The 26,418-nt window shown below is 33.2% G+C and overlaps 1 long non-coding RNA gene across 1 annotated transcript; it reads right to left on the bottom strand.

Moving 5' to 3' along the window:
* Positions 1 to 3,528: 3,528 nt before the first annotated feature.
* Positions 3,529 to 5,677, bottom strand: LOC126879000 (uncharacterized). Its single transcript, XR_007695932.1, has 3 exons — positions 5,415 to 5,677; positions 4,613 to 4,771; positions 3,529 to 3,673 (listed from the first exon to the last, which is right to left on the bottom strand). It is a non-coding gene; the product is annotated as an uncharacterized LOC126879000 (long non-coding RNA).
* Between the last annotated feature and the right edge of the window lie 20,741 nt (positions 5,678 to 26,418).

Below are 26,418 nucleotides of genomic sequence, written 5' to 3'. Positions count from 1 at the left end.
AGAAAGGATGCGCTAAGGGTTCCATGGGTTGCAAAGAACAACTCATCATCGACTCGGTCATTTCTAACCAGGCATATTCCAAAAAGAGGAATCTTTTTACTGCCTTCATTGATTACAAGAAGGCCTTTGATTCAGTGCCGCATGAATGGCTTATAGATATATTGAGAATATATAGAGTCGATGATAATATAGTGACCTTTTTAGAGCATATAATGACAGAGTGGAAAACTAGAATTCACCTTCAAATACCTGGTGAAATTAACATCGAAACTGAAAATATCGCAATCAGCCGGGGCCTGTTTCAAGGAGATTCGTTGAGTCCTCTGTGGTTTTGTCTAGCTATGAACCCACTATCTCAGCTATTGAACTCCACAGACGCAGGTTTTAGCATCAAAAATAACAACAATGTAGTGGCGAAGCTTAATCGAGGCCATGGGTGAAATGGGCCATGGGTGCCATGGGCTTAATTAAAACATCGAGGCCATGGGTGAAAACGATATGTATAAATATCTTGGAGTAAAGCAAGCGCGGAAAATTGACCGTATACAAATGAAAACAGAGATAACTACAGAGTTTATGCGAAGGGTAAAACAGCTGCTTCGCTCACACCTTAACAGTAGAAATTTGTTTAAGGCACTAAACACCTACGCATGTTCCGCGCTTAGCTATTCGTTTGGCATTGTTAAGTGGACAAAAACGGACATAGAGAATCTTCAGCGAAAAGTAAGAACACACCTCACAAAGGCACAAAAACACCATCCTAAAAGTGCAGTAGAAAGAACAACATTACCACGGAATCTAGGAGGAAGAGGACTTATGGATATAGCTGAGCAATTAGATAAACAAATTGCTAATTTAAGAAATTATTTTCAGTTGTAAGCTGAGACATCTACTCTACATCGCGCTATTTGCGCAGTAGATGACACAACATCGATCAAACTGAGGGAACCAGAAATGCGCATAAACCACCTCACTAAAGACGAAAAAATGCGCACCTGGATGGGTACACCTCTGCACGGGCGACATCCCAATGAGGTCAGCCAAGACTATGTCGACAATACAGCGTCGAACTATTGGTTGACATCAGGAAAGATGTTCCCTGAAACGGAGGGTTCATTACTGGCCATTCAGGATCAGGTTATACCAACCAGAAATTACCTGAAATATATCGTCAAAGACCCTCAGGTTCAAAACGACAGATGCCGATATGGATGTCAAGCCCAAGAAACCATCCAACATATTACAGGGGGCTGCCAGGCATTTGCTGCAACTGAATACAAGGAACGGCATGACGCAGTGGGAAAAATCCTTCATCAGGAGATAGCTATCAAGCTGGGACTTCTCCAAACGGACCATCTCCCGTATTATCAATACGTCCCTGAGAGTATGCTTGAGGATGGCAACTACAAGCTATACTGGGACCGCACTGTGCTCACAGACCAAACAGTGGCACATAATAGACCAGATCTCGTACTAGTTAATAAATTAACAAAACAAACAACACTAATTGATGTGGAGATACCTAACAACAATAATCTACGTAGTAAATTTACTGAAAAGATCGCCAAGTACAGAGATCTGGAAATTCAAATACGAAAGCAATGGAGAATGCAAAGTACCCAGACGATACCGATTATCATGTCTACTACTGGAGTCATTCCGAAGACCCTCCTCGAAAGCATCAAAAAGCTGGGTCTGAATGAACATCTTTATAAGACCATGCAGAAAGCTGTACTACTCGCGACGGCCAGAAGTGTACGAAACTTTTTGGGAGATACACCTGCATTCCAAGTCACCTAGGGCTCGATAACACGGAAAGAGTCCCACCAGAGCTCAATCCTTTTGATACCGTAGGTATCTGGGATGAGTCAATTTTCCCCTTAGAGGGAGTGTGAGCCGTATGGCTAAATCTGAAATAATTTGGACATAATAATAATTTGGACGTCGAAACGTTAATAAAATACTTTTTTTAGTAAAATTGTGGCTTATTTTCCATTAAAAATAGTTAATTACAAAAATGCCACAAGAAAATAGCTTCAGAACAACATTAAGAAAAGTATTGACTTACATAAAAAACTATATAAACGAAAGTTGCTTATAATCAGTCACTTTATCCATTTCTGGGCTTATTCACGCGTTCTTTCACTCCGGCGAAGGGGTGACTGTCACCCCCAAGTAAAAGCAACCAACGGGACAAATTCAACTTTAAAGTAGAGGGTAAATCCTAAATCCAAATTTTCATGCAATTCGGAGTTGCCCCTGAAAATTACACTCCAAAACGGTCATTTACTGGGCTAATAGGGTAAAGATCTTTGATTATGTATGATTTAGTAATTTAAGTTAAAGAAGAACTGATAATTGGTCAACTGATGACCAGATTGCAGTAGTATAAACACAGCTTGTGTTTAATAAAAATACAATATTAATCAGTAAAGAACCAATAAAATATAAACCGTATACTACTTTTGAATGTTTTCGTATGTTTTAACATCTCGGTATGGGAAATTCTCTGTATCCATGAAATTCGTAATATTCGATGATACAACCAGAACTCAAAAGCTTTTATTTTCTTAATATCGTTCTTCGTTAGTGCCCACGATTTCATGCTGTAGTACAACACTGATAACATAGCATCTAATAAGCCTCATCTTTAATCGAGATTTGGATCTGGAGACTTTTGAATTCTGATCTTTATTTCTTGAGAGTTATCAACATTTTCGAATTAAAAATACCTAAATAATAATTATTGTTGATAAAAGGCATTATATTTAATTTCGATTCAGAGATCATTACCATCTTTCTATGGACCATTTCGAACTCTTTTGTTCTCATCAGGAAAGCAACTGTAATCCCTAATAACACAAAACATTCCATGAATGTTCCTAGAATGTACACACAGGACATTGAAAACATTCCTGGAATGTCCCCAAATGCACACGAATGTCCCTGGAAAGTACCAGGAAAGTGCTGTGTCAGCATTTTAAATATTCTTAGAATGTTCTGTTGGAACATTCCATGAATGTCTACGAATGTTCTTTGCACATTCACAGTCTATTTTTTAAACTGAATGTCTTGTTGGAACATTCCATGAATGTTCTTTGGACATTCACAGTATATTTTTAGACTGAATGTCTTGTTAGAACATTCCATGAATGTCTACGAACGTTCTTTGAACATTCACAGTATATTTTTTAGACATTCACTGAAATATATCGTCAGTAATGTGACAATACCTCCTATATGTTTTTTCATGAGGTTTGCAGGAGACGAAAAACATTTTTTAAGGTCACTTTCTGGTTTCGTACGTATTCTGACTTTTTTTGTAGTAAATAGATAGTTGAATTTACTGCAAAACAAGTCAAAAAATATATGAAAACAGGAGGTGGCCGAAACAAGTTTTTAGTCTATCTTACAAATCTCTTGAAAAAAACAGATAGGAGGTACTGTCACATCACTGACGATATATGGCCATACCAAATAATACATCCTTGATAAATATAAACATTTTTATTGCAAAAAATCTTTACATACATTTTTTAATGTAATTTGCTGACATTCCTAAATATTATAAAAAAATGTGTCACATTTGCTTTGTAAACCTTTCTTTTGCTTTTCGTAGCCACATATTCCGTTTCCTTTCTGGTTTTTTGTAGACCACTTCTCTCAGCTGATTCTAAAAGAAAATACAATAAAAGGTAATTTTTCTATCCTTTACAATTAACAATCAGAAGAAATATTATTTACAGGTAATAATATGCATAAATAATAATAATAAAAAAATAAATACTAAATAATATTTAAATAAATAATATTTAATAAATAAAATAATAATAATGAACATTTTGTATTTTGACAACGACATCCGATGTGGAAGTAGAAACTTTAATAAAATTATTTTTTCAAGTAAATTGTGGCTTATTTCCCCATTAGAATAATTAGGTAATTACAAAAAAGCCACAAAGAAATAGATTTTTCACAAACAAATAAGTATTTAGTATTCATTATATTTATTGTTTTTATTATTTATTTTAATGTCCTACTGGTACATTATTTGACAAATAATGACATTTCGAAGTCTGTTAAGTACGATATAACGCCCTTGGGCATTAAATTTAAATAACGACTTAGATACTGTCAAGTTGACAAATATCAACCTAACTAAAACTATGGTTACCACAATTACGTTACTACTGTTACTGGTAAATGTACTTATTTAAAAACTAATCAATTCAAAATTCATTCAAATTTTTCGCATATAAAGAATAATTTAGTCGGACATTAAACGTTGAAGGCACCACAGGTATTATAATAATAACGCTTTCGGTCAACGTATATCCCTATAATACCCTTGGTACCTTAATAACTGTAACATAAGATTATACCTTAATTCTTGTTTTCGATTTCTGATGTTTTTATTTATTTACATTGAATATTAATCTGTTTTGTTGTATAATCTACTTCGCAATAATTATGTGATATATTTGACTTAAAATGAATTCAAAAATTTTTTGTAGTTGGGCAACAATGTCAACTTAGATCTCCGATGTAGATAATGAATTACAACAGTATCTATATTGTACGGACTGTATTATTAATTAGGTTATGCATATACCTGTGTGACATAAGCTATTGGAACAGCACAGTCTCTCAAACGAACAGATGAAAGTGAAGTTCTGTCAATATCTTTTTCTAAAAAGTGTTTTGAACATACTCCTCTATTAACAAATCTAATCTATACTTTCTTGTCTTCTTCGCAGGATCTTCTGGAAAGCTAAAAATACAAAATATATGCATTACTAAGCATTATTAACAAATTTTAGTTTTAAATAAAAAATATGATTAATGAACTCACAAAATTATTATAAAACAGCTTAGAAATTGTTTATTAGTATAGTCGGTTCCCCAAACTCAGACACAACTGGCTAGTGATTTTAGTAGGTAATTTTTTTTGTTTTTGGCCAATTTTGCCAAAATTACAGTAATTAGTACTGAGACTGAGTTTAGCAAATCGACTATAATATTCTGTGTATTCATTAGTTGGTACTGCATATTATAGTGTGTGGTCTACCATCCTATTTATAAACGCATACACTAGCAAAAACGCAAAAACGCAAAAAGAATTATTTTAGTTTTACAAATCCTTTTGTTATTACCTATCTCTATTTACTATTTTAGTTAGGAATAAGCGAAGTTTGTGGCTTATTCACAATTATTATTAAAATAATAAATGGATATGACCAATTATTAACTTATAAAATAAAATAATAATTCTTCTGATTTATGCCTTTTATTCACTTTGTTATATCTACGTTACTTAAAAGATTTTTTATGAATAGTATTATTAGGGTATTAATAGTATTAATTTATTTTCTGAAATACAGGGCATGCTTTCGTTTACATATTTGCATACTAACCTTTTAATAGGGCTTTTCATTCACAGTCATTTGTTTTGAGCTTCTGTCATAATTGAAACGTTATTCCTGCAGATTTTTTTATCTACATTTGTTTCTGCTACTCCAACTGCGTTAAAAACAGGACACCATTTTATGCACTATGTTAATAATACTATTAAAGCTATTATAAAAGTATCCGAATTAAAAAAATATTCTTAAAAAGCACAAATAATACAAAATACAAACAACAATCCACGGCAAGGCAAGCAATGTTGCCAGGTCAAAAAACTAAAAATCACCAGACAATCGCTTCAAAAGTTGCCAGATTTTGCTAAAAATCACCAGATTGTTATGAGTGTGCGCAGTAACGAAAAATGTGTTACTGCGCATAATTATACGTTATTGCACATGCGCATACGCCTAACCATTCCAGAACGGTAATGTGAAGGGTTGGAACAAACCTAATGAAACAATTAGAATAAAAATTTTGTTACTTATAAATAGCAATAACGCCCGGTTTCATAATCACCTTAAAGTGAACATTAACTAAAGTTCACTTTAACGTTGACATTTACCCATATGAATTGCATTGATAAAGGTACCAACTTAAAATTTAAAGTCCACTTTAACTAATTATGAAACCGAGCGTAAGTTGTTTGCATAAGAAAAATTAAAAAGTTCTTTGAAATGAAAATTTTTTTTGGAAAAAATAAAACGATTTTGTTTGTAAAATATAATGTAAAATGTAGGTGTTCATTTTTATGAAAGGTACTGAAAATCTCGACAATGTAGATTATTTAAAACTTAACTTTTATTAACCTGGCCTGACAGACCACCGTTGTTTCAAAAAATCTTTTTGTTGAAACACCTAGTAATTTTTGCTAAGGCTACTGAAATAATAGTTAGTAAAAGTAAATATACCTATACTTTCCTTTGAAATTTTTAGATGATCATCAAACCAACACAAAACGTGACAAAACTACAGATATGAATAACAGTAATCACTCTACAGCCGACACAAGAGAGATAAAACTGATAAATTGAAAATTGATATTAACTGAACTGGTTTGTTTATAAAACCAAGACATAAATTATTAGAACTGCATGAACACGTGCAAGAATAGCGTAAACTTCGGGAAATCCCCGGTTGAACACCACCACAGAGGCGGATCATTTTATATTACAAATTAGACTTTTGTATGATATGAATATTAGTCAATTCTTAACGAATAACAAACTATTAACAAAAATATTAAATAATATAATCGTACTTCTTAAATTTTAAAATAAATTTATATGTAGATAAGTTCAAAAAATCACCAGATATTAAGCTTTTTAAAAAAGTTTTCACCATATCACCAAATGGGTTACAAAATCACCAAATCTGGTGAATTTTCACCAGACCTGGCAACCTTGAAGGCAAGGCCGGGCAACGGCAAGGCAAGGTCGCCAAGATGAAGATGCCAAGATGGCCGAAGCGAGGTCGTTGGTTGGTCGTTTTTAGTCACGTGATGCCCTCTCAAGCGCCATGCACAAAAATATATGCACGGCGAATTTGAAAATGAACGCAAAAGAAATAAATATAAATGCCTCGCTTGGGTTTTGCATAAGTTATAAGTATTTTTTTTATTAACAAAATCGCATTCCAAATTGAATATTCGCGAACAATAATTTTTATTACATTTGTATGTTTATAATATTGTATTCATTGAACTTGGGAAACTCTTTAAATTTGACATATTATTGCACTGTAGGCCTAAAATGTCACTTAGTTTGTCTGGTATGTTATAAGTAATGTTGTATCTCTTACACGTATGTATTATTTCGCAACTTAAAATATAGGAACATTGGTAGTATGTTCACAGAATGTCTTATGGTAACATTCCAGGAATAATTTAATCAGATGTTCACCGAATGTTCCCTAAATGTCCAGGACATTCAAATATTGATAGAACTTTGGTAGTACATTCCTGGAATGTTGTGTGTTGTTAGGGATGATGCTCTAGAGCATCTAGAGTCTTTTGGGTTTCGACATTTTAATAATTATTGCATTTATCACTCTCTCAATTGTGCTCACTGATGGCAGTAAAATTCTCATCATGACAAAAAAAAACAAAAAAAAATCTCATGATACTATCCCGACACGGCAAGCATTTGGTCTTACATTTAGAACAGATTTAAAGATTACTTTATGGAAGAATATGATTGGTTAAAGAATACTCTCAAAATATATAGGTACCAAATATCACAATTTATATAAATATTGACCTACTTTAACTTATTATGTAACAGTTAATAGTATAACACATAATTCCTCTTTTCACATATTTATATTGTCATTGCAAGGCTGATCTAATTTGGTATTTAATTAAAATATATTAAACGTATTATTATAAATTACACGCTTTATAGAATATGCTTACATAAAATACTGATGACTAATCTTACTTACACAAGTATGATATTAAAAAAATTAATAATTGTATTTTGCTTTCATGTTAAAAGAAGAAGTATCGCTTTAACAGGATGAGTGCTGATCGCTCCGACTTTAATTTATATTTTTTAGGTTCGCATGGATAATGTCGCTCATTCCAATTAAATTAAATGTTACGTTTCGACTACTTGCCTTAGTACTTCATCAGCGTTGAAAACACTTCGTTTTAACATAACGTCACCATAATTAGCAAACCTCGTAACTCCATATCCTAAATTGAGTAAACCTCGTTTACCCAATTTGTGAATATATGCGCCATCTGTTTGTAAATGAATTTATCTGTCTTTTAACCAAATCCTGTAACTCCACCTAAATGTAGAAATTAAATATAAGCGAAAAAGAAAACCGTGTAACTCCGTATCAGCTTTTTTTGCGTCTCCTGAACAACTTTTCGTTTTGGAGTTACCAGTTTTGCTAATTAGGGTGACGATAATATAATTTTATTGTTTTCATTTTTGTACGATTTGGTTATAAGTTGAGGTTAAAAATTGCCAATCAAACTGGTCTTTTTGGGGATAATAAAGGACATGCGACAGAAAAGACATTTTTGTAAAAAATAAGTTAAGTTTTGATTATGGATTGTAGGTATAGATTAAGCGCAGTGATAATGATTTTTTTTTAAATCCACGAGGAAAAAGTTTTCCTGTAGTTGGCTATATGCCATATATTACAAAAACGACTAAAATTCTTTATAAAAGGTATATTTGTTAAAATCCCTAAAAAGGGCTACATCACAGAACTAGTTTTCGATCGGATGACCGATCATCATCAGTGCTTACGTGATTCTAACATGATAACCACCAAAATACAAAATTATATAGGTAAAAACCCTTTAAAATTGATCCGTCGTGGAAACATAGATAAAATATGTGAACTTAAACATGGATGTACAAAATATCCCATGTATTATGCTCCAGGTACCATTTGAGCCCAAAATTATCTTGTTCACATGTTGACTAGACGATGGCAAGTGGCACTTGTGGTACCTGGAGCATAATACATGGGATATTTTGTACATCCATGTTTAAGTTCACATATTTTATCTATGTTTCCATGACTGATCAATTTTAAAGGATTTTACCCATATATTTTTGTATTTTGGTGGTTAGCATGTTAGAATCACGTAAGCACTGATCATGATCGGTAATCCTATCAAAAACTTCTGTGATGTAGCCCTTTTTAGGGATTTTAACAAATATAGGTACCTTTTATAAAGAATTTTAGTAGTTTTTGATTTTTTTTCTGACGACAGAAATTATCATTTTACTACTTTACTTGGGAAATAAGCCACAATTTAGTTTGAAAATTAAATGTACCTAATGACGGAAATTTTTAATTTCCGAAGTGGAAGTCAAAACGTCATTAAATTTAATTATCAACTTAAATTGTGGCTTATTTCCAAAGCAAAATAATAAATTGCATAAGATGCCACAAAAAACGACAGTAAACGACAAAAAACTTCAGAACGACAGTATATCGTATCCTAAATATTTCTGTTGTAATTCAAGGTTTAATGGCGCCAGTGCCTAATGGACAGTCATTGAAAGTTGGGATGAGAGAACCTAATAAGTTTCCTAAATGGTTTCCCAAATTGACAGCTGACCAGGCCCGGACTGGGCCATCGGCCCACCGGCCCTCGGGCCGGTGCGCCTTTTGCTTTGGTTAGTATCTATCCATTAAAAAAATTAAACGCTGAAAAATTTTTTTTTAACCTTTACATAAAAATGATGCAGCTATCATTCCCCTAAAAAATGGTTTTACTTGCTTCTGATTTCGCCGTTTGGCACCGAAGACGCACCAGAGACCTACATAATAAAGCCAGTGGGTACAAAAAGATACCAGATATCAGATAATCAAATAGCTTAAATACGATACGTGACGCCTTCGAAGACCATTTTTACTATTTATTCAGGTGCCTTTCGTAGGTTCAATATCCACTGTTTCTATTGTGTCTATTGTAATAAATAGCTTAGATGCGACGCGCGGCGCCCTCGAAGTCTATGTTTGTGATTCGGGCGCCTTTCGAGAGTATCAATTTCCGCTGTTTCTATTATAAAAATAGTTTAGATGCAACGAGCGGCGCCCTTGAAGACCATTTTTACGATTGGGGCACCTTCCGTAGGTATCAATTTCCGCTGTTTATCAAATAACAGATATTTATACGCGAAAGCACTACGCGTCGCATCTAAGCTATTTGGTTACCTGATACCTGATCTATCGATCAACTCCTTCACATCCTCGCATATCGGACCAATCAAGCCAAGGGCATCCACAAAAGCTTCCTGATTTGAAAATCTTTTTAGATCGCTACCTTTATCTTTCCGTTTCTTCCTTTTGCTCGTTAGTTCAAAACTCACATACTTATGTAAGCTGAGCGATTGATCTTCCAAAACAAGTCCAGCTTATGACACTGTTTAGAAGTGATGTTGAAACCAGCGAGAGGTCCAGAAAGAATTCACTATTACTTCTTACGAACGTAGGTGGCTTACCGTCATTTACCACGGTAAGCCCCATGGCGTGGATCCATTCTGATAGGTATTCCCCTCTCGAGGCGGGACGTTTGGTGAAACATAACAATTGTCAGACCGGCTAGACATAGCCGGTCTACAACTTATGCCTTAACATACCTATTAACATTCTTAACAGAGTGTCTGGTGATTCCAATACCTCGGTTCACCACGTATACGGTCACGTCAGATCTCCTATCTTTAACGATTCTCTGTCGAAAGACCAAATGTCATACCTTCCCTTCGTGCGAGTGCCTCTGCAACGTCGTGAGCGGCCCTCGCCCTTCCCACATTTATTTAAAGGAACTGCGTATTAGATGGTTCTTATCTTTCTTACTTACTTACCCATACGCATCACTTGTGGCAGGGTGTCTCTTGAGGCCTCGATTTTCCAGGATCAGTTTTTTACACTCCGGGCACTGTAAGCTGTCGGCACTGTGACCGGATTCATTCTTTAAAAGTTAGGGAAAAAGTCGTCTCACTACTGCACTCTCGTGACTGGTGCTCCCTCCTTACCACATCTGTAGTAGGAGTCCTCCCCGTTTTCTCTCTTGCAGTCCGTTTTACTATGTCTGAACTGCAGGCATCTAAAGAACCCCTGGACACGCAGTCTCTCTTGTATCTTGCATGAGTTCCAGCCAATAGGTATATGTTCTCTTTCCAGTGCCTTCTTGGCTGCGATAAGTGTTAGTCCAACCGCGACGTTTGTGTTTTCTATTTTCCCTTACACAGGCGAGTTTGACGTCGTCAGGCTCCCTGCTGCCGGTATACCTCCGAACTTGTCTCAGGATTTCTACCTTGGGACTCCTCCGTCTATATCAAATATGTACACCTGGACCTGATAGCCCCGGACAACCTCTACTTCGTTTTCCTCCGTGCGGGCCACGATAGTCTTCTTCAGGCGCTCGGTCTGTTCTTTCCCTGTCACTTCGAGGATGTGGTCCCCTCTTATGCCTTCTTTATTATTTTTAACGCTAATCCCCTTCTTCCTCGTGTCTACGCTACCCTTAATTTGCTTGAGCAACTCGGCGTAGGATTTTCTGCCCCCCTTCACGATCTCCTTCTACGCCTCCACTCTCCTTTCCCCGAGTTTATACTCCTCCAGCGCGAGGTGGAGGTCCACACCCATAAAGGTGAGTTCCAGGAGGTTCCTGAGGTTGCTACCTCTGTAGCGCCCACTACTCTTAGGTATGCGTCTCTGGTCTCCAGTGTCTCCATGTCTTCCCTCAATTTATAAGTAATTGCCAGTAGTCTCTCGTCCCCGTCCATTTCCGTCACCCTTGTCGGGGACCATGAAAATAATCTGACGGTTTCCTCGGTTCTCTTCCTTCTGACTCTTCCTTGTAATTGTAGTCATAGTATTAAGTTGGAGGTACTCCACCTCTCCTGGTGTGTTTGCACCTCCTGCACATATTCCCAGTTCATGTTTTTCCCTTATCAGTTCGTGGAACCTTTCTTCCTCACCGAAAAGTCCATGTTCCATGACCACTACTAAGTCGCCTGCAAGTTTATTCCCTCTTCCCGGTTTAGCGACCTTATAGTGATCCTCTTCCAATTTGACTTTATAATGTCCTTTATTTTTTCAAAGCCCCTTTCCCCTGAGTTCAGGACCGTTGCGATCATTTTTATCTCTCCTTCACTAAGATTTTCGGGGAAGAACTCGTCGAAATTAGGGATGGGAAAAACCTACCGGTTTAAACCTAAAACCGGCTTTTTTGCTTCGCAATAACCGGTTTTACCGGTTGTTTTTTTGTCCCGGTTATAACCGGTTTCTTCTTTTTAAACTAAAAACCGGTTATTAGGTTTTTACGGTGATTAGGATTAGATTAGGTTTTATTTCGGATCCCAATCATAATTATTATTCTCAAGTAATTATTCCAAACAAAACCAGAATTCAAATTTTATTTTATTGTATAAAATACAGAAGCAAACTGAAAGTGCACTCTCACATCAGCGAGAAACAATTATTAAGTTTTATTATAATATTTCCTTGAAAAGGTATTTGTAATCATAATATTTACATAAGAAGTGATCTGGTTGAATTAGACGCAAACATCATCTATTTTTCACACTTAACTCTTGACATTGAAAGTGGGTGAATGACTTTTTCTGATTACCAAAAATAATGCTCTGACTATGAATATCGAATTACTGATTACGAATACGAATCTCCAAGAATTTCGCTACGTTTTCAAAACGATACACTCATACAGGAAGTATTAAATGAGTTAAAATGTACCTATTCTACAAATATACAAACGTGTTAAAAGTAATACATACGTCATGTTATTTCGATAGTACTAATTTTGATCATATTGATATCGAGTCGAATGGAGTATCGCAAACTAAAATGTATTGTAAATGTAGCTTTGTAACCAATTGGATTAAAAAAACCGAAAACCGGTTTTTCCAAAAACCGTTTTTTTTTGCCCGGTTATAACCGCCAGGTTAAACCGTAAGCAGAAAAAACCGGTATAACCGAAAACCGGTGTTTTTTCAAAAACCGCCATCCCTAGTCGAAATCCATCTGTGTGGACACTCGTACAGTCTCCCTAGTCTTTTTTTCCTCGCCGGTTTTCTACACTATTCTATTTTGTTTCTTAATGCTGCCGAGGGCGACTTGTCTGAAAGTATCCTCCATGTCTTCGGTGACTCTCTTAAGGTTTTGTACCTCATTCTTGACCTCGACCTTAATGTTTGTATGGTCGGACATTAGTTTCACTAAATTATTTGTAACGCTGGTAAGTTTCTTCATTGCTCTTACCATGGCCGTTATGTCCGAGCTCTCCTCCTTCTCTCTAAGTCTCTAGGTGTTTTCTCCCCAAGTGAGGAGCTCCTTTGCAAGGTTGTCTCCTCTGGAAGATCCGTCTTGATCAGGTCGCTACCCCTGACTGGAGATCTTCCAACAGATCTTCTTCCAAAGATCATAGTCTCCTCCTTCCTCTTTTCCTCTTCGCTGAGTACTTTCCCTTTGTTCCTATTACTACAATGAACACCTTATCATCTCATTCATAGCTTGTTCCAGCTGCACCATCACTGGTGACTCGCTCCATTATCCCTTCATTTTGTTGTTTCCCTTTTTTTCTGCATGATTAAATAGTTATCCATATAGTTCCTACGAGTAGGAGCGAATTATACTGTCTGGCGAGGCAGTGCGCCCTTGCCAACGCTAAGGCTTGAATTACAAAGGAGTTTCACCAGTTTTGCGAGGGCTCCGTTTGCGACCGTCTGACGTTAGGCCATTCACCACTTAGGTACGGATCGCCTGACACCGTGTGTGGTTGCGGATTTTTTATCGAGGTTTACTCTTATGCTATCTGGAATTTAGTAAAAAATTTGAAAAAATTCAAAAGGTGACTTCAATTGAACACAAATCATCATGATTTCTGTTAAATGTTTTTGAACCAATAGATTCTTTTGTAGTAGCAAGTGAAAATTACTCACACTTTTCGAAAATTGTTTTTTGTCTTCCAAGAGTATCAAAGAGTGTAGCAGAGTAAAACGGATACTGAGAAACTGAAGCTATATTTTTGTGGAATGTTAATATAAATAGTAAATTATTTTATGGATTTAAATTAAAATTAGTAATATTGATTTACTTTACACGCATTAGGATTTCAAAAAGTTTGATGTCAAAGCTTAAGAGGGAGGTCTGGGGCCATTGTTTAGATATTAGGTTGGCGCCTTTTTTATGAGCCAGTCCGGCCCAGCAGCTGACATGTGTCATGTAGAGGAAATTAAAAGTATTTAACTTTTTGAAAAATTGAAATTCAAAAAATTGGGAAATGTATCACAGACTGTCTAAAATTTAGTTATAATACCTACATAAATCTAGGTTAGAATAGTAGGTAGGTATAAATGTTGAAAATTTACTGAAGGTCCAAAAAATTCAATTGACAAGTTAAGTAAAACAATAATACAAATCATTTTTACATCTAAAAATTATTTGAATTACAGTTTTAGGGATAATTTAACTGAATTTTTTTAAGTCTTTTTCAATAATTTTTTGAGTTGAATTTAAAAATATTTTATTATATTTGCTATATTAAAGCGATTTATTTCATACTTTCTCTGTTGCATTTTAATAAAACAATAATTATTTTAAAAATCCACAAGGAAAAAGTTTTCCTGTAGGTTTCTGTATACTGTATACTATACCATATAATACAAAAAACTAATAAAATCCTTTATAAAAGGTATATATTTAAAAATCCCTAAAAAGGGCTTAATCACAGAACTAGTTTTCGATTGGTTGACCAATCATCATCAGTGCTTACGGGATCTAACATGCTAACCACCAAAATACAATATTATAAAGATATGTGGGTAAAAACCCTTTAAAAGTAATTAAAGGAAGGAAGCATATTTCATCTATATCTCCTTGACGGATTACTTTTTAATGGTTTTTACCCACATATTTTTATAATATTGTATTTTGGTGATTAGCATCATGATACTATAAAATAAAGTTATTTATAGTATCATGGTTAGCATGTTAGATCACGTAAGCACTGATGATGATTGGTCAACCAATCGAAAACTAGTTCTGTGATGTAGCCCTTTTTAGGGATTTTTAAATATATAGGTACCTTTTATAAAGGATTTTATTCGTTTTTTTTTAATAATTATTTTCTGTCTAGTTTTCATTAATTCGGTGCACCTAGAATTTTCCTGGGGGGGGGGGTGGTTGGCTTGGGCACCGAAATTTTTTTGTATTGTTTGTGAAAGACGAGTTACATTTCCTACTACGTTTTATGGGAGGATATAACCCCCAAGCCCCCTCGGATGCGCCACTGATGTAAACTATCCCCGAGACATCACCAAACTGATGCATCAGTGTATGCTTTACGTAATGCACGGTTTCATTGGAAAAATTATGTTTTTTTTAATGTCTTGTTTGTTAATCAAATATAACAGGTTACATAACGTAGGTACTGTACTAAGTCTATGAATAGAACAAACAAATTATCGAAACCTAGGAAATCATAAAATTCTTAAAACTGATTGCTTACTTATTAATCAATTTTCGTAGAAGTATCTAATTGTTTTCAGAACTGATTAAATTATATTATATTTTATAGACTTTCTAAAATTTTGTTTTATAGTTTCTATAACTTTGTAGGTACCTATACATTATTTTATATCGCGAAAGGGAGTTATAATTAATGGTAGGGGAGCCCAAGCGGGGATTTTTGCAGTAACTCGACCGCATCAGATTATCATATTAGTCCAGGGTAATAAGGATTTTCTCGGGACACTCAAAGATCCCGGTAGCTGACTACTTTTTTAGTTATTGCAGACCTGTAGGAAGAAAACCTACCTGTTTCCTGCCTAGAGTTCGCGTCCGTTTTTTAATTATTAACAATTTAGTACAAAAATCGCGATTTTTTCAATTTTTTGCACCCCATTTAAAAGCTAAATAGTTGACATAAAATTACAAAATTCAATTTTTTAGAGCATTGAAAAACCTTCAAAATGCCGATTTTTGAAAGTTAAAAAGTTAAGTTGTTGCCACGCAAACTGCAAAATAAATGAAAATCGTTATTTGTTAATGACTATTACTAAAACTACCTTAGAACTTTAGTATTTCACCCAAAGTTGGGTATTGGGGTACTTAACAAACCTTTAAAATTTGAGACCGATACATTAAGTAGAAGAGTTATTCTATTTGTTTATCCCAGAGACCTTCATTTTGCAATAACATAAGACAGAAAATAATGACGATAGGGTAATTCTAAGTATGCCAAATGAAACCCGTGTTGAGCTGGCCCCCCCCCCCACTTGCAAAAATTAAAAAACAAATAGCCCTGATTTATGAGCTATTTATGAGCTCTCATATTCCGCAAACTAAAAATTTTGAGCTCGTTCCACTGAGCAGGAATTTAATACCCTAGTGGGGGGGGGGCTGAGTCAGCCCCCCCCACTACTTAAAAATAGGAATATTGAATCGGTTTTTGCGGCAGAATTACGAGCTATTTATGAGCTCTAGAAATTATATAGTTTCGATTTTTGAGCTCATCCCCTTCACCCCCAAACAACCCTTTCATTGATTTAACTTAAGAAAAAGATGCTGAGAAAACTTAAAATATATCGTATTGCGGATATAATTCCTATAGCTTATATACTCTAAGAATAAACTATTAAATCAAGGGCATTTCGATTATTGAGCTACAACCCCTTCGCAAGAAAACCACCCTATCTTCCCGGCTTAAGAGAAAGTTGTACTTAAAATGCGTTAAACTAATTATTTGGCGACTACATATCATTTAATAATTTATAAGCTTCCAAATTACGCGCATTTAGATCAGTAAATTGCAATTTATTTTGTATAGTGCAGTCACTGAAGGTAAAAATCAACGATTACCTTCAATTTCGGTGAACCTTCATCGATTTTCACGAAAATTGGTCAGTGGTTAGAGGATACGTCAAGAAACAAAGGTGACATGGTACCACCTTGCGCCTTTACCCTGAGGGTGGATACCGCCCCTTCTCGGGGTGAAAATTACTTTATAAAAAATAACTGCACAAATCAATAAAAGAACAAATTAAAAGCAAAATTTATTATATAAAGTTAATAAAATAAGTCAATACTTTTTAAGTTATTAAAGATCAAAGATTTTAATTATTTGTGAAAAAAATGCATGTTTTGAAGAGGTTTTTTTGTAAATCACTGAAAAACTGTAAGTTTTTACAAAAAAGTTAATAGTAGTTTAATTCGTATAGCTTATATTCTAAGAATAAACTCTAAAATCACGCGCCTTTCGATTATTGAACTACAACCCCTTCGCAAGAAAGCCATCCCATATTCCCGGCTTAAGAGAGGGTTGTACTTAAAATAATTTAAATTAATTATTTGTCGACTATATATTGTTTAATAATTTATGAGCTCGCAAAATATACGCATCTCAATTATTGAATTGCCATTGTCTTTCTATAGTGCAGTCACTTAAGGTAAAAATCAACTATGACCTTCGATTTCGGTAAATCTCCATTCATTTTCACGAAAATTGGTGAGCGGATTTTGATACTATCAACTTTTTCTGGATCTTATTTTTGACGGGTATTTCTAAGTACTTTGACAAGTATTTAGTACCTAAGTGTTATAAAATGCATCTTTTTCCCGTTATTTAAGCTTGAACCCTTAGATTTGAACAGTCGCGGAAAAAAATATATATTTAATTACTAATAACTTACTTTAAATTAACATTAAAGGTTTTTCAAGTAAGCAATTTATTATATTTTTTATTAGCTTCAATTTTAGTGATGAAAACTTTTTTGTAAAAACTTACAGTTTTTGAGTCATTTATGAAAAATCGCTATAAAGCATGCATTTTCTTTCCAAAAATTAAAATATTTGATCTTTAATAACTCAAAAAGTATTGATTTATTTTAATCACATTATATAACAAATTTTGCTTACAATTTGTCCCTCTCTCGATTTGTGGGGTTAATTTTAATAAAGTAATTTTCACTCCCGAGAAGGGGTGACATATACCCCAGGCTAAAACCCCAAGCTGTTATTGTCAATTCGTGAAAATAAATGGAGATTTACCGAAATCGAAGGTAATAGTTGATTTTTACCTTCATTGACTGCACTATAGAAAGAAAATGGCAATTCAATAATTGAGATGCGTATATTTTGCAAGCTAATAAATTATTAAACGATATGTAGTCGCCAAATAATCAATTTAAATTATTTTAAGAACAACTCTCTCTTAAGCCGGGAAAATGGGGTCGTTTTCTTGCGAAGGGGTTGTAGCTATATAATCGAAAGGTGCGTGATTTAAGAGTTTATTCTTAGAATATAAGCTATACGAATTAAACTACTATTAACTTTTTTGTAAAAACTTACAGTTTTTCAGTGATTTACAAAAAACCTCTTCAAAACATGCATTTTTTTCACAAATAATTAAAATCTTTGATCTTTAATAACTTAAAAAGTATTGACTTATTTTATTAACTTTATATAATAAATTTTGCTTTTAATTTGTTCTTTTATTGATTTGTGCAGTTATTTTTTATAAAATAATTTTCACCCACGAGAAGGGGCGGTATCCACCCTCAGGGTAAAGGCGCAAGGTGGTACCATGTCACCTTTGTTTCTTGACGTATCCTCTAACCACTGACCAATTTTCGTGAAAATCGATGAAGTTTCACCGAACTTGAAGGTAATCGTTGATTTTTACCTTCAGTGACTGCACTATACAAAATAAATTGCAATTTACTGATCTAAATGCGCGTAATTTGGAAGCTTATAAATTATTAAATGATATGTAGTCGCCAAATAATTAGTTTAACGCATTTTAAGTACAACTTTCTCTTAAGCCGGGAAGATAGGGTGGTTTTCTTGCGAAGGGGTTGTAGCTCAATAATCGAAATGCCCTTGATTTAATAGTTTATTCTTAGAGTATATAAGCTATAGGAATTATATCCGCAATACGATATATTTTAAGTTTTCTCAGCATCTTTCTCTTAAGTTAAATCAATGAAAGGGTTGTTTGGGGGTGAAGGGGATGAGCTCAAAAATCGAAACTATATAATTTCAAGAGCTCATAAATAGCTCGTAATTCTGCCGCAAAAACCGATTCAATATTCCTATTTTTAAGTAGTGGGGGGGGGGGGGGCTGACTCAGCCCCCCCCCCCCACTAGGGTATTAAATTCCTGCTCAGTGGAACGAGCTCAAAATTTTTAGTTTGCGGAATATGAGAGCTCATAAATCAGGGCTATTTGTCTTTTAATTTTTGCAAGTGGGGGGGGGGGGCCAGCTCAACACGGGTCCAAATGAAAGTAGAAGAGTGATAGTATCAAAATTTATTAAAAAAAGACAAAAAAATTAATCAATATAATCAAAAATCCTAATGCCAAATTTTTGAAATTTTGTAGTTTATAAACATTTAGAATAACTTTACAAATATTGTCCGTAGGAACAATCTTTTTATATATTAGAAAAGCTAGTATTTTAATACGAACTTTCAAATAAAAAAAATTAGCCTGGGTTCATTAGGGACAAAGTTAGCCATGTGTTTTTTTTAATTCACAGCTAATTTGTTTATAATAATAAAGGAATTTCATTGATGCCATTTTAAATAATGGGATTTGTATTTTTTGTTAAAAAATTTGCATAAACATTGTATCTTTACAGCACCCTCTACGATTTTTCAAAATTGTAGTTCAAACGGTTACTAGGGGGAACCTACGAATCTACCGAGTCAAAAAAAAAAGGAAAAAGCAATTTCAAACTAATACAATTTTAAAATAAAAATGTATACCATTTTTATTCAGTTGCAATTCGAAGGCAAAACAATCTTACTTTTCAATTAGAATACGGAGTGCAGTCCAGTCCCTTGAATCGCGATTTTCGGCTCTTATTGGAGCCTTCATCGGAAAGAACGTAGGCACTGTTCTCCATATTTTAACTGATTCGCATCGAGAGGTTTTCCCACCCATTGCAACTGAAGTGATGATAGTAGGTGGCTAGCGCCATCTGGCATTGAAAGACGAAGTAGTTTTCAATCCTAATAGTAAATTATTAATATTGAAAATATTAAAAATATTACTAAAAGATTTTTAAATTGAAAACTTATTGGTACACTTTCCTGGTGATACCTCCAAGACTTCTACAATTTGCAAGTCAAAAGTATGCTGCAGTGAAGACGAGAGGGAAGGAATTCTACACTATGCAATTCACTTCCCCCGTCTGCAGCTGGTAACTGCACTTCTGGCACTGCACTGCTGGCTACTTCGTCCCTCTAATACAATTTTCTGTATCTCCGGATCAACTCAATGGATTTTCATCTTTCTTTTTTTTAATCTGTATGTAATTTCTACGTACATTACAAATATGCAATTTGTTTATAAATTTATTAATTAATAATCAGTCTAATTTGTTTAAACAATTCTTAAAAAAATAATTTTTTACAAAAATCTATTTTTTTATTCATAGTATCATTAATGATCATACAAAAAGTTAAAGTTTACTTTAATAAATAAATTATTTTTATTAGATAATTATTTAATTGAAGATAATTTATTTATTAAGTATACCTTAACTGTTTGTATAATTAATAATGATAATAGTCTGATTAAAAACATGGACTTTTGTGAGAAAAATTATTTTTTCAAAAATTGTTTAAACAAATTAAACTTTTTATTAATTAATAAATGTCAAATTGCAAATAGACAAATTACATATTTGTAATGTACAGAAAAATTACATACAAATTAAAAAATAAAGATCAAAATAGATTTAGTAGATACCGACATATAGAAAATGATAGTAGTTTTAAGTTGCCTTTTTTAGTTTTTGAACTCGTGCATTTGTCGGCTCCCAGCTCTCCTTTCACTTACCACGACTAGTCACCAACTGAACAACATTTTTAAAAATTCGTGTAAAATACCAACTTTTCGAATATGTATAATGATTTTTTCTACGGACAATATTTTTAAAGTTGTTCTAAATGTTTATAAACTATAAAATTTCAAAAATTTGGCATTAGTAGTTTTGACTATATTAGATAATTTTTGTATCTTTTTTTAGTACATTTTGATAGCATCATTTTTCTACTTTCATTTGACATACGCAGAATTGCCTTATCTCCATTATTTTCTGTCTTATGTTATTGCAAAATAAAGGTCTCTGGGATAAACAAATAGAATAACTTTTAAGCTAATTAATGGATCGGTCTCAAATTTTGAGGGTTTCTTAAATACCCCAATACACAACTTTGGGTAAAACACTAAAGTTCTAAAGTAGTTTTATTAAAAGATATTAACAAATAACGATTTTCACTTATTTTGCAGTTTGCATAGCAACAAATTAACTTTTTAACTTTCAAAAACCGGAATTTTGAAGGTTTGTCAATGTTCTAAAAAATTATATTTTGTAGTTTTATGTCAATTGTTTAACTTTTGAATGGGGTGCAAAAAATCAAAAAAATCGCGATTTTTGCACTAAATTGTTAATAATCAAAAAACGGACGCGAACTCTAGGCCAGGAAACAGGTAAGTTTTCTTCCTATAGGTCTACAATAACTAAAAAAGTAGTCAGCTACCTGGATCTTTGAGTGTCCCGAACATGGTCTATTTCTAGCTTATTACCCTGGACTATATGGGGAGAAACCTGGTACCCTGTAGATGTACCTCTACCATATATTGGCTCTAAACACAGGGGCGTTCGTTAAGGGGGGCCGAAAAGAAATCTATCCTTAGAAAAACTCGAAATCGTGAGATTAAGATAAGGTAAGTTAAGTACATGCAAAACAGTGTAAATTTCAAAAATCTGACGATTTGGGCGGGGCGTAAGGAAATTTGTGAGTCACAAAGTTTCACAAGGAAAAAGCGAATATTTCGCGAAATGAACGATAGATCTAAATACTAAAAAATACGTGCTCAATATTTGTCAAAAATCTATCGAATGATAACAAAGACGACGACTCCCCACGGAGAGGGGTGGGGGGTAAATTTAAAATTTTAAATACGAATCCCACGATATTTCGCGAAATGAACATCAGATCGAAAAACTTAAAAATACACTTATTCAATATATTTGAAAAATCTATCGAATGGCACCAAACACGACCCCCCATGGAAGTGGGGTGGGGGGTTACTTTAAAATTTTAAATAGGAGCCCCCATTTTTTATTGCAGATTCGGATACCTTACGTAAAAATAAATAACTTTTATTTGAAACATTTTTTCGAATTATGGATAAGCGGAAAAAACGATTGTTGGAAATGGAAAATTAAATTAAAAATGGAAAGTCCCCACTAAAATGGAAAACTTTACTTAACTTTGTTTGGTTTTAGAACCTACTCTTCACAACAAAATAGGTCCCCAAAGCGCTCGAGTGACTGCACATTTAGCATACTTTCCTCCCCTACGTAAACAAAAAAGTTCCAAACTGAACAAAATATTTTATGACGTTACCCCAGGAAATGGAACCGAAAAAACACTTGAAAATCGAAAAATTATTGCCCGCAATTATTGTTCAACTAAAATATCTGGGTGAAGCCAATATAAAAGGCAAACAATCTCGTGGGTATCAAAATTTTTACTGCGTCATGGTTTTTAGGGGAGTCAATGGAGTTTTTACTACTTATGGAAAATATCAAACAAGATATAATTATAATTGCATTAAGAAATGTAGGTACCTACAATAAACAACATCAAAAAGTTCTACTCCAAAAGTGTGTGTTAGTTTTTTATTAAACAAATGAACTGCGAAATTAGTTGTTTTTTTTTTTAATACAGTAAAGTCTCGTTTTATGCGGTGGATACGTTCTTCAGAAAACCGCATATAAAAAAATCGCATAAAAGAAGACTTTACTTGCATTGAAAAAGTAGGGATACGTTCCGTGATTTTCTAAAATCACATAAAATGGAGGACGTTTGTCCACCAAAAATTGTGTCTCTGATGTTTTTTTTTTCCATCGGGCCAAATAAAATCTTAAAGAAGAAATTAAAAACGCAGACTAACGATATTGAGATTGCAAAAACCTGTTCTTATAGGCTATTGATTATGTTCAAAATAAGAGAGCTAAAAGGAACTACAACGTTAACGGGATTTTATTGTCTCATATGGTCAATGGACCTCTAAGTTAAAAAAAACCGCGGAGTGCTACCATTTAAATGAGTGCGTTTTTGAGAAAGGGGTGAATTAGTCCCTAGACACAGGGTGAATTAGGGTGAGTTCTATGCACTTTTGGTACACACAGGTCTACCGGAAAATTATTCCAGGTTAAATTTACTATCGAAATATCACATTTTAAAGTCAAAAGTATTTTTTTTACAAAAATGCATTAAAAAAAAAGCAAGAAAAAAACACGAAAGGAAGCAATTTTGTTTTTTCTCCCATAACTTTTTTCCACAGGGATATAGGTATAGGCATTGCTTTAGCGAAAAAGGACTTCCATCCATCCCCTTTAAAATAAAGTTTGGTCAAAGTCTCTAGGGTTTATAGTTTCCGAAATAGGAGTTTTCTTAGTTCGCCGTTCACAGCATTTTTGGGCCATTTTCGCTATTATTTCGCAAACATTGTTCAGTAACTTTTTTCTACGCATTTCTACGTATATGCAATGGTACATTTAGTAGAAAGAAAAGTCAATTACCTTTAAAATGGTCTACTGTATAAGATTATACGGCTCTTTTTAAGCAAGTTATGCTTTTTCAAGGTTTTATACTTTTAATGATTTTTGATATTTTTAATGATTATTTTTTAAATTTCCCATTATGACTTTTTTTCTTGTACATTTAGGTATATACATTGTGAAATAAAAAATCTTATTTTCTTTATTTTAAAATGGTGTATTGCAAAAAAATCTAGGACTATTTTTAAACAACATATCCGTAGGATATCCTAAAGTATCCGTAATTTGAGAAACATTTTAAATTTTTTAAAATTGATTTCAATTACAAGAATATAATTGTATATTATAACATAATTTTTAATTCCAAATAACTTTTCTTAATAACACTTTTCGATATTGTGAAATATAAAGGTACTTTACTCTTGAGCGAAATTCATATTTTTTAACATACCTCGTACACTATTGATAAAATTTTATATCTGATGATTGTATCGTGGGTTCTAGACTATGTAGAGCATTTTATAAAGAATAATTTTTTTCATAAAGTTAACAGTAAAAAATTTTCCATATGGTTCCAACTTAGTGATACCTATTGCATGTGTACATGTCACATTTTGAAAAAGCATATTTTATTTAAAAATAGTCCTAGAATTTTTTACAATACACCATTTTAAAGAAAAGAAAATAAGTACCATTGTACAATTAATAATTATATTGTACAATGTATATACCTAAATATGCAATAAAAAAAGTTATAATAAGAAATTTAAAAATAATCGTAAAATATATCAAAAATCATTAAAAGTATAAAATTTTGAACAACCATATCTCGCTTAAAAAATAGTTATACAGCCTTCTGCTATAGACCATTTTAAAGATAATTGACTTTTCTTCCCATTAAATATACATTGCATATACCTGAGCCTACGTAAAAAAAGTTACAGAACAATGTTTGAGAAGTAACAAGGAAAATGGGCCAAAATCGCTGTGAGTGACAAACTTTGAAAAATTATATTTTGAAAACTGTAAATCTTAGAAACTTCTACCAAACGTCTTTTTAAAGAGGAAGAATGGAATTTTTTTGAAGCAGTGCCTATACCTATATAACCGTGGAAAAAAGTTATGGGACAAAAAATAAAATTGCTATCTTTCGTGTTTTTTTCTTGCTTTTCTTTTGAATATAGTTTTGTATAAAAAAATATTTTTGACTTTAAAATGTGATGTTTCGATAGTAAATTTAACCTGGAACAATTTTCCTATAGACGTGTTTGTACCAAAAGTACATAGAACTCACCCTAATTCGCCCTGTGCCTAGGGACTAATTCACCCATTTCTCAAAAACGCACCCCTTTAAAAGGTAGCACTCCACAGGTTTTTCATATTTAGAGGTCCATTGACTATATGAAACAATAAAATCCCGTTAACATTGTAGTTCCTTTTTAAAATACATCATCAATAGCCTATTATGGAACATAAAACTTTACGACACTTAAATGTTTCAATCCAGAAATCAAAAACGTGCTGTTTATTATACTGCTACTTGAAATCAGCATCATTTAAACTGTTAAAGACTTAACATTTAAATTTAATTTCAAAACAATTACAGGTTATAACTTTCAACTTTCAATGCGAAACTCAGATTGATGTAATAGCTACATTCTACATCATGTAACAAGGGGAATACCCGAATTGCAAATCCTCAGATTACTGACATCTGGATGGGAATAATTAATTATACTAGTTGTTAATAATATTAATTTTTGTATGAAATACAAACCTCAAAACTTCAAAATCGCATTAAAAAATCCGCATAAAAAGAGACCTTACTGTACTTACGAAAATATACCTACATTTTAGTAAAAAACTGACTTGACCATTGAGAAATTAAAAAAATTTTACAAAAAAAACCTTATATAAATATTTTTCTAAAATTAAATCTATAACTTCTATAATTTTTTATTTATAACGCTTAAGTCAGCCCTCTCACAAACATTGGCCCACATGTACATAAAGTTAGAGAATCACTTATCGCAAATATTCTGGCAAGCACAATGGGAATTTGCCGCTTTTTTGACGCTAATTAGTTGTGGAAAAATTAATTTTGCCGCTTTTTATTTTTTTAATATTCGATGTTTCGCTAACTTCATATGAAGTTAGCGAATCACAACAGCAAAAAATGTTTCAAATTCAAATCAAGTTGGTGCTGAATTTGCCGCTTTTTTGCCGTTAATTAGTTGTGGAAAAATTAATTTTGTCGCTTTATTATTTTTTTTTTAATATCGGGTATTTCGCTAACTTCATAAAGGGTGGGGAATTAGTGCGAAGAAGTCCAATTACTCCTTTATCGTAAGAGATACGAAAAAAACCTATTTAGGTAAAAGTTGTTGCCCAGACAGGACCATAATTTAAAAATATTTCCAAATGTACAGGGCTATCCGTATTGACAGTTTGACACAAATGTATGTTTTTTAAATGGAACACCCGGTATATTTGAACATTTTTGGATTCTCCTATATGTCTTCTTTCGTAAAATATAGGCTTTTGTAGTAATATACGAATTTCTAGTAAATTTTCTGTAAAATATAGTTTCAAAGATAATTACGTTTTATTGTTAATTTCGTAGCAATATTCACACCCTGTAGAATTGTAGTAATTTGAGACAAAAATTTCTATTTATGTTCAAACGATTTTTAATATAGTCTACTATTGTTAAGAATTATTAGTATAGAGAAACGTTTAGTTTTAGTATACAGGGTTGGCCAAAACTAGGAATGAGTATTTTTTGAGTTTTCTGAAATGGATTTTAGTATAGTATTTTAGTATTGTAGTGAAATGATATTTTATGGTACTTCTTATTTCTTAAGCATTCCCTATACCTAAGTGCTTTAATATGTAAGTTATTCGTGATTCTTTAAGCCAAACATTATTTATTGCAACAA

The sequence above is a fragment of the Diabrotica virgifera genome, chromosome 1 (genome assembly GCF_917563875.1).
Source record: "Diabrotica virgifera virgifera chromosome 1, PGI_DIABVI_V3a".
NCBI lineage: Eukaryota > Metazoa > Arthropoda > Insecta > Coleoptera > Chrysomelidae > Diabrotica > Diabrotica virgifera.
This window is presented reverse-complemented; position numbering and strand designations above follow the sequence as displayed.